This window comes from Equus asinus, chromosome 5 (genome assembly GCF_041296235.1).
Source record: "Equus asinus isolate D_3611 breed Donkey chromosome 5, EquAss-T2T_v2, whole genome shotgun sequence".
NCBI classification, from domain to species: Eukaryota; Metazoa; Chordata; class Mammalia; order Perissodactyla; family Equidae; genus Equus; species Equus asinus.
Window position 1 is genome coordinate 31,702,190 of NC_091794.1, and position 13,376 is coordinate 31,715,565.

Here is a 13,376-nt window from a genome sequence, read left to right on the forward strand (position 1 = left end):
ACGATGGAGGTTTGCATGAGAACATTCGCTCTGGCATTGCAGGAAGGAAAACAGAGAGAAGGGAGGATGGAAAACGACTTAGAAGGATGCACTTTCGTCCAGCACAACATATGGGGGATTATCCCCAGATGTTTCACTAGACACCTGCAGATGTGCACAGAAGTCAGGGAATCCAAACACTTTAAAAAATCGGGAGAAAAGAAAAACCACACAATGAGACCCTGTCTTTATTTCTTTGTAGAAAGACCTAACCTCCATAGTTGAGAAGATTTGCACCCCACACCCTTCTGTCCCAGCTGCCCCGCCATATTGCAGCCCTATTTTGTCCTAAATAACAAAAGATATTTCACAGTACACTGCTTTCATGGGCAGTTTTGAAACCATTTGTCAACCAACTCCAGTTCTTTTGGTTGTCTCTTCTTAATGAGATTGTGAAGGACTTTATAACCTTTGAACATCAATTTATGGTCTTGTCATGAAACTGTGCCTTTGAAAAAAAAAGGATGCAGTTGTCCAATTGGACACACCACAAGAAGGGCAGAAAATTATCTAGAGAAATCACAAATTTAGAGCAATCAACTCAGCTTCACTGCCAAAATCTGAATACATCTGAATTTAGAATCTTTCCTTTTGAAGGCAGAATTTTTTTCTCAGCTATTTCCATGTTCCTGCCCAGGAAACATGCACAAATCCCTCCATTAATATTTAATGTGAGCCCATCATGATCTGCCAAATATTTAGATGACATTGTCAAAAAGTATCTCTCTTGTATAGGCAATACATTTGAGATTACATTGTGGGACACATAGCGAAGAAAATAAAAATTCAATATTTTGCTTGAAATTGTTTGAAATTTTGTTTACAAAGAAACAGTTTGAGAGAGGGTTGAAAAGCAACTACATGCCCCAAGTCACATAATAAGTAAATTATAGAGCCAGAATTGGAAACCAAGTAGTCTTATTCCAGAGCCCACATGCTCAACAGCCATGGTGTTCTGTCCTACACTGAACACAGCTCTAACTTCTATCATAAGTTTTACCTCTCTGTGCATTGAATTATAGTTAACATGTCTCTAGGTTTCTCTTTCTAACATGTTGACAGATCATGTCTTGTAAATAGCTTCCTAAGAAAAGCACCTGACACTTAATGTGAGTTTAATAAATGATAGCTCACTTTAATATAATTACTAAAATAGAGAAGGAAAGAAAATTTCTGTCTGATATTATCTAGAAGAGCCTGAATAAAGACTTAAAATGTGAGAAGGATTTTGATAGGTAAGTTTAGGAGGAACAGAATAGAAGGGTGGAGGTTGGGCTTGCAAGAACTGTAGCTAAACTGAAGATGAGTGTTGGGAGGATGAACAGGGAGAAACAGTTTGAAATATATCGAAAGTCTGAATTAAAAAGAACTTATGTGTTCTGTTTGTAATGGGAAATCAATTAATAGGCTTCTCAGGAAGGAAAAGAACAAAATACTTGCACTTTACAAAAATAGTTTTGGAAGCAGAGTGAAAGGCAAGTTGAAGTGAGGAAATGGTAGGAAAACCAGCAGAGAAATACAGCTAGTTAGTTATCCATGATAACTGATCAAGGACTAAGATTTATAGGGTGTTTACTGTGGGCCAATCACTATTCTGAGTTCATTTAATGCAACTACTAATTTAATTTTTGCAATAAACTTATGAGGTGAGGTTTCCCCCTTCACTCTCAAAAGTGTCCTGGTTTGGACAATACATTATGCGGTCACCTCACTCATGCAGCGCGTTGTCCTTGAGGGCAGGAGGCTGCAATAAGGTGGAACAGTGCTATAATGCAGCAAGTATAGCAGTTCAGCGGATGTCCTGGGAAGGCTTGGAAGACAGGAGCCTTGCACATAAATTCTAGCTCTACCCAAGGATTGGTTCTTTTATCAAGTATTCCTCATCATGAGAACCAAATATTGTTATAGCTAGAAGAAACACTAGACATCATCTAATCCAGTAGATCTTTACCTCATGTGTAGGTGGACCCATAGAGACCACAGATAGGGTCCGGGGAGGCTATAAATGCCCCAGCCTTGTAGGCAAACTTTGGAATGTGTTAGTATAAAGTCTTTTTTTCCCCCTGAGAAAAACATCCTTATCGCTTTATCGTATTATCAGACTTAGTAGCCTTATATGTGGGACAACCTAAAAAAACTGAGTCCCACAGAGAAAAAGTGAGCATTTTTACACAGCTAGTCATCTATGACAAAGCGAGAACCAAAATCTGTTTTGGATTCTTTTTCTTATACCAATAAAAACAATTGAAAAGATGTGCATTCGTATTTATTTTAACGTTTGATATAGTTTGCTTAACCAAAGAAAAGGTGAACGGTGGATGTGAGATTTAAGGAGTCAGACATTGTATTTGTTTTATTTACAGCCCCCCCAGTGCAAAGAACATAGCCACATACATAGTAGGCTCCCAATAAATTTGTTGAGTTAATTAATGAATGACTGACTTTGATCTGATCCACTGTATTGTTGTAGTGTTGGATTTCTGAGAACAAAATGCATATTTCAACCACATGGTGGAGCCATTTTACAGTTTATTTTAAAATGGACCTAAGGAGAAAACCAAATAACTCAACATACTATCTTTCCTTTAATAAAGCAATTTAAATCCAGAGTATAAAATAAGTTCTTTAGATAAGTTATCTGGCAAATCTACTTACTGTTACCATAAAAGGTACAAAGGCCATAGGACGTGAATTACTGATAGAGGATGGAAATGTTGCAATGAACAGATTTTGCTTATACTGGTTTAGTGTCGATAATGTCTTAGTCCGAGTGACATTTACTTGGTAGCTAGTAGGCCCACATCACAGCGCTCTTTTGGTCACTAAACACCCTTGGGACTGACAAAAGCATCCACAAAACAGCTAAGTCAAGACAGAGATCCCACCTGATGTCTAAAGATGATGATGTACAGACCACAAAGTTCTCAGAAGGAGAAAGAGTATAAGAACTGGAACTTCTCCAAATTTCTACATTTTATCTCAGGTTAAGGTAAATCAAGGAACTGGGGATTAAGAAAGGAATAAAATAAAGTTTGCAAGTGAGATTGGGTGGTAGAGCTATAGAGAAGGACAGTTATGAAGTCTACTTGCACCAGATCTAAGGAGCAGGTGATCCTCATTTAGTTTAGTTTTCACATTTAATAATGGGGGGAGGGAATAGATGAGGGTTCCAGCATCCCTACTCAAGAGTTGACTTTCTGGTTTTCTTTCTAATGCTTCAGGTTCTCTATGTATGTTCACCCTACTTCCAATACACACATACCTTCTTTCCGACACACACACACACCACATGTTGCCTTCTCCAACTGTGGTCGCCAGCCTCATCCTCTGCATAGTGCCCCAGGTTTTGTTAACAAACCAAAGTGGGTTTACCTCCTGGCAAGTTAAAATCAGACTTTCCAGCAGAAGCGGTTGTCACACAAAGTAAAGTATATTTGCAGTAAATGGGAGACCACATGGAATCATTTCCAAAGTCATGGGTCTCCTTATGAGTATGGAACAGCAGGGGCCTTTTATTTCAAATGGGGAATGAATATTCAAAGGTGACAAGGTGGGCATTTGCTTGCACAGGCTCAGTTGGAAAATGTGCTTTCACATACACTGCAGGTTATGATAATAAGGCCTAAACGCCTCCCAAAAAGGGGATCTTAGCATTAAAAATGAGGCAAAGGTCATAGGCAGTGCTCTTGTGGTGAGGCTTGGTCTCTTCAGAGTGGTTGGTGATTGCATCTATTAACATAATAAAGGGAAAAAACAATTTGGAGAAACAGTTAAATGCTTCTGAAATCTCCCTTGAGTTCCTCAGGGCAATTAGTCCCTGACAGTTTCAGGTTGAAATGTGACCAACTATTAAAACACCACTTCTCACATACATCTCTATGTAAGTGACATTTATTCCCTTTTTTTCTTCTCATTTAAGTGACCTGACAGAGAGCCCATCATTCTGAATCTTCCCAAGACTAACACACCTTGAATTTCAAGCTACCTGGGATAGATACTGGGACTACATTCCTCCTACAAACTATCTGTGACAGGCTAGTGAAAAGAAACAGTCCTAGGACAGGGAGTAGAGTAAGGCTGGCATGGACTCCGTTTTGGAGATTTTCCTTAACTCCCTTCAACAGTCTATTCTAAGCCATCATACTTCCTTACCTTGTCTGTTTATTTTTAATTTCCCAAACTCTCAAGGTCTTAATGCCCCTCCTTATTATTCAAAGCTCTAAGATACACATGCCAAAATCTTGCTGCATCAATCTAGCAAATGAGACTTCAAAATTTAAAATCTTTCCTTTACCTAACCGTATAAAAATGACATTTTCCCAATGACTCAGAGTATTACGTTAGAACACCTATCCAATCTCTCTCTCAAAGTTTTCAGGAATTTTCTAACTCAACACATTCCATTTAGAGGAGAATCGGAGAGTGATGAGAAAGTTGTGTGTGTGTGTTTGTGCAAGTTGACATTATTAAAATAAATTCACTTTCTTCTTTAAAAGTTTTACAAAAGGATAGGAGAAGGTCATCTGTAGCTGAGGCGTCACTTTTTCTTTTAATGGACAGCAGATGGGACCATACAGACAGAAGCAGTAGTTGAGAAACCTCCTGCCAAGAATGCTCACATTAAGAATTAACAGTGAAAGCAGGATCTGACATTCCCTGCAAAACTCCCAGGAAGTTCCAGGCTTAAAGTTAGAGGTATGGCTGGCAAAGGGAAAGGGAGAAGGGGGAAAAGAAAGAAGGAGAGAAATGGAGTTTTTGTTTGTTTCTTGCAGGAGAAGATTCTCTTTAAGCTCACATCTGTTTTCCATCTTCCTCTTTTTTTTTTTCCTTCCCCCCAAAGCCCCAGTACATAGTTGCACACAGTTGGAAGTTCTTTTGGTTCTTCTATGTGGGCCACCACCACAGCGTGGCTACTGTGGTATGGTTCCAAGCCCAGGAAATGACCCTGGGCTGCTGAAGTGGAGTGCACTGAACTTTAACCACTAGGCCATCAGGGCTGGCTCGGAACAGAGCTTTTGGTGCTAAGCAATTACGAGGAGGCTGGTAGCTTTCTGACAGATAAAAGGCTAAACTGTAGGGCAACTAGTTTACCAGAGAGAACCATGGAAAGAGACAGCTAAGAAAAGCCCTCCTGGGGTCAGAACAAACCTCAAAGACCAGACTCAAAAACTACCTCTGCTTGGATTTGTTTATATCAGACTGTAATCCCTTTTATACCCCAGGGCATTATTGAAAACAATTGAGCAATCTGCCAGCAATTAGAGGAGCCTAAAAGCTGAGTGGGATATAAAAGTAATCAGACAATTTAACAGAGAGATCAGAGAAAGAGACAGCCAAAGAGAACCCTGCTAAAATCACTGTCCTGCCAAGGTGACCATGTGCATGCCCAGATGCACCCTTTTAGGAGCAACATCAGAGGGTTCATACTGATAGGGAAATAGACTTCATTAAAATAATCTAACCAATTCACCAAACAAATTAACAAGCAGACAACAACAAAACAAGCCTCAGAAAAGGGTAAGGAGAATCAGCATCTAGAATTGCTACATTACCTAAAATCTCAAACTTTCAGAAGAAAATTATGAGTCATGCAATAAAACAGGAAAGTGTGACCCATACGGACACAAAAAAAGTAGGCAACAGAAATTGCCTGTGAAAGAAACCAGATGTAGGATTTAATGGATAAACACTTCAGAGCAGGCATCGTAACTGGTTCCAGGTGCTTTTTCCACAAGCACATTTGCCATAGACGATTTTCCCATAGCAATTTTGCTGCAAAACTGATTGGCCACAAGCCAATCTTGTGTAAAAGATAAAATCAGGAAAAATAAAAGAGGACATTAATTCAAAAGAGGACATAATAAAACATGAAATAATGAACAATAAAATTAGAAAGACTTTATAGCAAGATACAAAATATTTGAATACATTTAAAATGTGTGTATGTACATTCATGGCCATACTGCACAAAGAACTGATTTTGTTTGATTTTTTGTGCACTGTACTTAACTAATTACTTGTCTTTGTGCAGGAAGTCTGTCAATGGAGAAAAGAAACAAAACTGACCAAAAAAAAGCCCAAACTGTCAACCAGTTATTTATTTATTTATTTTTTTAAAGATTTTATTTTTTCCTTTTTCTCCCCAAAGCCCCCCGGTACATAGTTGTGTATTCTTCGTTGTGGGTTCTTCCAGTTGTGGCATGTGGGACGCTGCCCCAGCGTGGTCCGATGAGCAGTGCCATGTCCGCGCCCAGGACTTGAACCAACGAAACACTGGGCCGCCTGCAGTGGAGCGCGCGAACCCAACCGCTCGGCCACGGGGCCAGCCCCTCAACCAGTTATTTTTTATCGTTTATGGTGGTTGACTCATCAATGGAGAAATGAACCCCTCCCAAAAAATTAAATCATTAACTAGTTATTTTATTATTTTTCAAGGCAAAATTGCCTTACAGCCAATTACTTATGCGGTGAAAATGCTTGCAGCAAGCATACTTATGGTGAAAACGCCAGACATAGTCATAACTATATTCAAATAGAAGGAAGCCATGCTTAAAGAAGTAAAGAAATCTAAGATGATAATATCTCATCAAATAGTGAATACCAAGAAAGAGATAGAAATTATAAAAAGAATCAAATGGAAATTACTGAAATTACCAATTTCATATATAGTTCAATATATTTCAATAACCAAAATGAAATATCCACCAAAGTAGTTTTGAGAAAAGTAGATTGGAACTAGGAGAAAAAAGAATCAATGTACTTAACAGTAGAACAAGAGAGATTATGTAATCTGAAAAATAGAAAGATTAAAGAATGAAGAAAAATGAATAGAGCTAAAAAATACTACAAGAAATATTGGCTAAAAATTCCCAAATTTGATGAAAAACATTAATCTATACATTCAAGGAGATCCATGAACTCAAAGTAGGATACATACAAAGAGATCCACACACAGACATAGCATAGTAAAAAATTGCTGACTAAGAAAATTTTGAAAACAGCAGGAGAAATATGCCTCATCAAGTACAAGGAACCCCAATAAAAGAATTAGCTGACTTCTCACTAGAAACATTGGAGACCAGAAAGCAACAGGGTAACACAAAGTTAACACAAAGGTAACACAAAGTACTGAAAGAAAAAGACTGTCAACCAAGAATGTTATATCTAAGAAAACTCTGTGTCAAAAATAAAGATGAAAGAAAGAGATTCTCAGATAATTGAACACGGAGAGAATCCTGTTCTAAAGAGTCACCTAATGTTAATTCAAATCTACATGAAAAAACAAAAAGCAGTGTTAAATGTTATCATATATTTGGAAAAGACAGTATAAATGCATGTTTCTTCTCCTTTCTTAACTGATTTTAAAAGTATAAAATAATGTGTTTATAACACAATGTTGAGCCTATAACATACAATAACATCACAAAGGAGGTAGGTATTTGGGAGAAAAAGCAGTATGGGAGAAAAAGCAGTATTGGTATTGAAATAAGAATAGACATATAGTTCAATGGAATAGAATTGAGAATCCAGAAACAAACCCTCACATTTATGGTCAACTGACTTTTGACAAGGGTGCTAATACAATAGGGAAAGAATAGTCTGTTTAACAAATGGTGCTGGGATAACCGGACAGCCACATTCAAAAGAATTAATTTAGATTCCTGCCTCATACCATATTAAAAATAATTAACTCAAAATGGACCAAAGACCTAAATATAAGTACTAACACTATAAAATCCTTAGAAGAAAACATAGGCATGTTTTAAGAAGAAATTGTCTTCAAAGGAAACCATCAAGAAAGTGAAAAGACAACACAACAAATGGGAGAAAACATTTTCAGATCACATATTTACAAAGGACTTTGATCTAGAATATGTAAAAGAAAACTTTTACAATTCACTAATAAAAAGACAACCCAATTAAAATCGGGCAAAGGATTTGAACAGACATTTCTCCACAGGGCATATATAAGAAGTTAATAAGCAAATTAAAAGATGTTCAACATTATTAGCCATCAGGAAAATGCAAATTAAAAACACAATGAGAAACCACTCTCTAACAAGTAAGATGACTATTATCGGTAAGACAGATAAGAACTAGTGTTGGTGAGGATGTGGAGAAGTCAGAACCATCATGTGCTGCTGGTGGAAATGAAAAATGGTACAACAATTTTAGAAAGCAGTCTTTCAGCTCCTCAAAAGATTAAACATAGATTTACCGTATGCCCCAGTAATTTCACCCCTACCTACGTAACTAAGGCAATTGAAAATATATGTCCACACAAAAACTTGTACACAAATGTTCATAGCTGCATTATTCGTAACAGCCAAAATGTAGAAACAACTCAAATGTCCAACAACTGATGAATGGATAAATAAGATGTGATATATCCATACAATAGAATATTATTTAGCAGTAAAAATAAATGAAGTACATATACATGGTACAACATGGATGAACCTTAAAAATACGATGCAAAGTGAATCCAGTCATGGAAGACCACATAGTGTATGATCCCATTTACATGAAGTGTCCAGAATAGGCAAATCTATAAGACATGGAGTAAAATAGTGGTTGACTAGAGCTGGAGGGATTGCAGGAACGTAGGGAGGACTGCTAGTGGGATGGGGTTCTTTTTGAGGTGATGAAATGTTCTAAAATGTACCGAGGTTATAGTTGAAAAATTCTATGAATACACTAAAAACCATTACATTGTACACTTTAAATCTGAATTGTATGGTATGTGATTAATATCTCAATAAAGCTATTATTTTTTAAAAATGACATTTTCATGAAATTTCAGAAAAACAATAAAAAATTCTACAAACTTTCAGAGAGGCAAAAGAGGTTACCTATAAAGACTAAGAATCAGCATGGTATTTAAAAAACTCAGTCACACAGGAAGGGGCCAAGATTTCAAAATCCTGGAGAAATATTTAATTTTCAAATTGATTTCCATACCTAGAATGTTCTCATTCAAGTGTAAGCAGTGTATTGTGTTTTAGTGCTGCATAATAAATTACTGTAAATTTAGCAGCTTAAAACAATCTGCATTGATCATTTTCCATGTGTCAGGAGCCCAGGCATGGCTTACCTGGGTTGTCTACTCAGGGTCTCATATAGCTGCAATCCAGGTGTCAGCTGGGTTATATTCCTTTCTGAAGCTTCAGGCCCTCTCCAAACTGACATGTTGTTGGAAATATTCAGTTCCTCATGGTTATGGAACTGATGTGCCCTCTTTCTTTCTGTTGTCAGCTAGGAAGCTAATTTCAGCTCTTACAGGCCCCTCATTCCTTGCTTCACAACATGGCAGCTTAATTCTTCAAAGTCAGCAAGATAATCTCTCTTTCCAGTCTTCTAAGCATCTTTTAGTCATGGGAGTGACTATTCCATCATCTTTGGTAGCAGAAAGTCACAGTTTCCCATCCACACAAAAGGGAGGGGACTATATAAGAATTTGACTCATTTGAGGGTCATCATAGAATTTTCTCTACCATATAGGGCATAAGTCTCAGAAAGTTAATTCCTCTTATGCCTTTTCAGAGCAAGTTACCTCAGATACGTTCTTACAAAACTTGGCAAAAAGCAAGGAAAGAGGGAGTCACTATATAAAAGAGAGGGCATATACCATGAGGGCCATTTTGATAGGGTTGCAGTCAGTGATCTCTGGTGTCAGCTTATATAAGCTCACGAGACCTGATTGTTAACTTAAGAATTTTGCAAATTTATGTAAACTTACAATTAAATAAATGATTAAAAAAAGAGATAATGCTCAAAATTTATCACTTCCTAATTATTTTACTACATTTTATTACTATCTATGCTCTCCAGATTATTTATATATATTGTTTCTTTATGGTAGAAATACCAGATAACAGTGAACTATTGCACATCCCTTTCCAACTCTGCATTCAGTGACTTCATGTTGGCACTTTGAAATGAGCCACATAGGGAGTATTTACACTATGGAAATTGGCAAGTATTACAAATAGGAGCACAATCCATTATCACAGAGCTAGTTATTAAATCTTTAGCACATCACTAGTTGCAGGAAGAAATTTCAGATTTCAAGACACTATGTCCTACAGCAAAGGAGAAAGAATTGGTTCTGTATCCTATGAACTTTGAATGATAACATGAAAGGAAAAGGCCTTGAAAATTTATGAATGGGGAAAAAATATTCAGTGGGTAGGACAAAGAATTCAGACATGGGTATGGTGTAGGACTCCAACTCTATCCGCTAACACAGACCTTCCATTCCAACTTCTTTTGGAATGAGAACTTCTCATTACCTTTGGTAAAGACTACCCTTCACTACAATTCCCAGCTCTGAAGGATATTAGTCCCTAGATGGGTCATACAGTACAGTCTTTACTCTTGCTGACCCTGTGGAGTAACACAGAGAGTAAAGACAGCTGGCCCAGATGGAAAGCAATTTTATGAGATCATTAGTCCAGAGAATATCATAGTCCTTTAAGCTTCACCTTTACTGAAGTGTAAGATTATTATGGGCAGAGGATGAACCCTGCCTGAAAATTTCTTTAGGTTAACCACACGCCTTGCACAGAGTAGATGCTCCCTAAATATTGTATGTAGGTATCATATTAAATTGAATTGAGCTGAGCTACCCAACATAGAATTAAAGCCTATGTCCAGTACTTTACACTAAAAATGATTTAAGGACCATAGAGATAATGTACTTTGAATAAATGCTTATGAAAAAATGTAATTTGATGGTCTCTAATGTATTTATGAGCATATTATCTAGAAATTTTATGTATGAAGTGAGTCCCAGAGGCATATATCTATCTATACCTAAAATATGATTTTATTAATTAATTTTCTGGAAAACAATTAAACTAGAAAGTTCCAACTAAAAATTAAGAACACAGATCTTCCCAAATGTGAAGAATACAATTCTTCCCAAATCCTTTCTCTTCTTATGTGCATTTTGAGTATTTTTATCTTTTGACCCCAAATGCTAGGGAAGTGCCCAGTTAACGCTGTTTGACTTCTGCTTTTGAGGACACCTTTTATTGTTTTTTTGACTCAAGGGAATATTAAAATTTGAAGTGCTTTCCTCATTCAGAGGGAGTATGGAGGGAACCAAAATATTTGTTGAAGTGTTTCACTTTTTCTGCTAATTTCTCAATGAGTACTTGAATCCAGTATCTTATAAGTATATATGCTTATAATTCTAATATTTCAATTTTCTTTGTACAGGGTGAAGTTTCTGATATAGTCCTGGGAAATGGCTTCCATGGTCAAGACTCCAATATGCAATTCCTTCAATTTTGCAATCTCTACTGATTATAATTCAGTGCTAAGTTTTGAGCTTGGCAATTCACAAGAACCCTGAACTTGGCATTTGATTTAATTTAATTCAACATTTAATGATTGTTAAACACGTCCTGTATACTTATAATGGTTCTTTAACCAAGTCATGACCTCTAATCTTTCATGTCTTCATATTTTCATTATCTATCAGTCCCATTTTATCTTCATTTTCCCTCATGACCAGCTTAGAATCCATGTTGCAATCTATTGTACTATTACAATCATTACAATTAACTATTACAATCATTACTTTGAAAACATCCAGGATTCCGTTCTCCTTTCTGCTTCCATCATCCTTGCAAAAACAACTCGACCATCCACCATTTCTATGATTACATCAGAGCAGCTGGAGAGAGTCATGCAACTGGGTAGAAAAGCATATTAGTTTTCTAAGACTACTGTAACAAATCACCACAAATTTGTTGGCTTAAAACAACAGAAAATTATTCCTCACAGTTTCAGAGGCCAGAAGTCTGAAATCATTTTCACTGGACTGAAATTAAGGTAGTGTTAGGGCCATTCTTCAAGAGGCTGTTGTGGAGATAGCGTGACTCTTCCAGCTTCTGGTGACTACTGGCATTACTTAGCATGCATCCACATCACTTCAATTTCTGCCTCCGTGGTCACATCATTTCCTCTTCTTCTGTGTGTATAATCTTCCTCTGCTTCACTCTTATGCCATCATAAAGACACGTGGGATGACATTTAGAGTCTACCTGAATGGTCTAGGATTATTTCCTCATATCAAGATCCTTAATTTAATCACATTCTGCAAAAACTTTACCATATAAATTAACATTCACAGGTCAGGATTTAGGATCTGATACCTTTTGGTGACCATTTACCAACCTACCACAAATAGTTTCATTTTAAATTCATGATCTCAAAATTCAGTTAGGTTCTCAACACTGCCTAGCAATTTTACTGTATCTACTGACTCTCTAAGATGACTGTATATCTGTTCTTTCTCAAATCTTTCATATTATCCCTTCCAAACTTCTCTGTCAGCTAAAGACTATGAGCCCACAGATGTTTTTATTTCCTATCTCTTCAACCTCATTCCATGCCAATTGTTCCATTGTTCATTATGCCCCATTATGCCCCAGCCACAATTCTTTCAACACGTATAGCTCTTTCTTAATTCAGACCATTTTATACATACCATTTCCTCTCTCATATGCTGCCTTCTACTGCTATTCCTCCTTCACACCAAAACCAAGACTCTCCTTGCTTAACCGTCTGGTACAACAAAATATCACTTTACATTGTTCTTTCCAGAAACACTATCTTGTTTCCTGTTTCTCTATCTATCTTCACACTTCTCCCACTATCTACACACTTTGTCTATTTAATGTAACTGAAGATCGTGATTTTTTATTCACTATTATACATCTAGTATTTAGTCCAATATCTGGAACTTAAAAGGCATTCAGTTATTTCCTAAATGAACTAATTGCTGCAACACAGATGATAAAACTTCACAATTTTACGTTAGAATAGCTTCATAGCTGGGAGTGTGAACTTGGGTGTCAGAGATTCTTGTATTTGAATCCTAGCTTCCTCATGCTTTAACTGGACAAACTTGGGCAAATTAAATAATATCCTGATATTCCGCCTATCATTAATTAAAACACTGAGAGTGTTGGGCCTGGCCCAGTGGCATAGTGGTCAAGTTCACGTGCTCTGCTTTGGTGGCCTGGAGTTTGCCAGTTCAGATCCCAGATGCAGACCTACATAGTGCTCATCAAGCCTTGCTGTCACGGCATCCCACATACAAAAAATAGAGGAGGATTGGCACAGACGTTAGCTCAGCGACAATCTTCCTCAGGCAAAAAGAGGAGGATTGTCAATAGATGTTAGCTCAGAGCCAATCTTCCTCATCAAAAACAAAAAAAAAAAAACAAAAAAACCTGAGAGTGTCACATCATGACTATCTCTCTCCAACTCTCTGCCTATAGACCATATTAGACTTCAGTTTCTTCAATTCTAAAGTGGTCGGT